General features: G+C 43.3%; 1 protein-coding gene across 1 annotated transcript in view; it reads right to left on the reverse strand.

Moving 5' to 3' along the window:
- pcdh1a (protocadherin 1a) overlaps positions 1-1,691 on the reverse strand; it is a 106,111-nt gene extending 104,420 nt beyond the window's left edge. Inside the window, exon 1 of the mRNA XM_005737902.1 lies at positions 1,073-1,691. The gene's annotated coding sequence lies outside the window, so the exon portion shown is untranslated. The remainder of the gene's footprint in view (positions 1-1,072) is intronic.
- Positions 1,692-2,061: the final 370 nt, after the last annotated feature.

A 2,061-nucleotide genomic window follows, 5' to 3' on the forward strand; every position in this document is an offset into this window, starting at 1 on the left:
AGATAGATAGATAGATAGATAGATAGATAGATAGATAGATAGATAGATAGATAGATAGATAGATAGATAGATAGATAGATAGATAGATAGATAGAAGTTTCATTCACTGAATGATTTAGATAATAACATTTAACAGGTTCATGTCTTACAGACAGTTTCTCAGATCTGGGCTACAAGTAGGTTATAGGCCTGTTTGATCTGCTCTGTTATGATGGCCTTGTAGCCTAAAGTATGTGTGGGAACTTAGACCGACATCATTACGTAGAGCAGACTATTAAAATGTGCCTGGTGGTCGGTGGAGTGGCGAGAAACAACACCCCAGACTCTCACTGGAGAGCACAGGAGATTACCCGTGCCGACGATCTGATCAAAGATTTCACCCCCCAATTATAAGCACGAATCTCTCCATAGAAAAACTGTATAACAGTTATGAACACGACAGGCTGCAGGAGAAGTCCGAATTGTTTGCAAGAAATTGTTCAGAGTAAACAACGCCAAATCAAGATGCACGAATAAAGGCAATTAGTATGATGTTTGCAGCTAGTATGGGATAAATGGCGAAAGAAGGATGATACAAATGGTTCACATTTTCTGCTTCACAGAATCATAATGGTGCAATAAAATGCAATTAGCCGATCGCCGGTACAGATCAGCTTGAAAAGCGCACGCACTCATATTGTCGCTGAAGTGCAATGACATGCAGAGTTAATGACTTAATACCAACCCCGACGCAGGCTGGAACTCGTGTCTACTCGCATAGGTTTTAATTAAAATGCATCGTCTAATTTATCACGCAGCGGATCCTTATTGCGGGTGGCACATCTAGCCTTTGTACCACCTATCAACCTGTAACACCGAACAGCCAGCTGTTTTGTGCTCTGTGTGTGTCTATTATAAAGTGCAACTTGTTGTATAAACGATCTGTTTGAGCCACGGCCTGTGTTAAGCGACAACACTTCAGACAAGTCCGAAAGGCATTCCTATAAACTTCATTGGCATTGCAACATTAATCACGCACAGTGGCCACCGGTCAAATCAACTTTCTTGATTATTTCTGCAGTAATTTCAGTACCTGAGCCAGAGACTTTTTACGTGAGCGCTTGTCGCGTAGCCAAATCTTCCCGCGGCTGATATGTCCAGCGGTGCTCCCAGAGGCAGGTGTCTAACCCTCAAACCTCCGTCACAGTGCTGAGATCAAATATTCACTTCAGCAGCCACAAAATCCATAGACAGTACTCAGAACTTTCCGCATGAAAATTCAGAATCCTTCGTTCACCGCCGTCCCACAGTGTGAAGAACAGAGACAGTTTTCAGTCCGTGAGAATATGCGGCTGTAACTTATGAGCAATTATATTGTATAGACTGTTTTATGATAGAGATGGGAAACCAAGAATCTCATTCCATAAAGATGCCCTACTGTGTGCCATTTTCAATCCTCAGTAACTGATCCTTGGAAAGATTTGCACTCGCTGTCGCATCCCTTTGGTCCAAGTTTCTCCAGCCCTGATCTAAGTAGCTTAGAGCGCACTCTAAGGACGCACTGGATGTCTAAAACACAGCAAAAGAAATGTCATTTTCGCAACGTGCAAAAAGAAACCGCTAACCGGTCCTAAACAAGAAGCCCATCTGAAGCATTTCCAGACAGCAAGTGGTGAGATACAGTGGGTACGTTAGTTGCTCCCCTAGCTCCCTCTCTCTTTTCTCTCTCTACTCATCAGAGCGTGGGAGGAGGTGGGGCTCCCATCCACCGCAGCACACAGCAACTTCATACTCTACATTATGCCAAGGCTGCCTACCAGGAAATTATGTGATGCCTACAGTTTAAGAGGATCTTATTAAACTGGGTCAGCTCAAACAGGGGATGCACCTTATTAAATAAGCTTATCAAGAAATCACTCCGCTTGCCTTGCACTATTTTAATTCGTGTCAGTCTTTCCTTTCCCCTCAAAACTGCTCACTAATCGCACAACGTGTCCAAAATTGATGTAACAGGTAGCCAGTGCCGGCGGTTTACTTGTTGATATGCATTACATGTAGCAAAATGAGCGGCCTAAAATGGAA

This window comes from Pundamilia nyererei, unplaced genomic scaffold, assembly GCF_000239375.1.
Source record: "Pundamilia nyererei isolate P.nyererei 1_Seehausen unplaced genomic scaffold, PunNye1.0 scaffold00080, whole genome shotgun sequence".
Lineage (NCBI taxonomy): Eukaryota > Metazoa > Chordata > Actinopteri > Cichliformes > Cichlidae > Pundamilia > Pundamilia nyererei.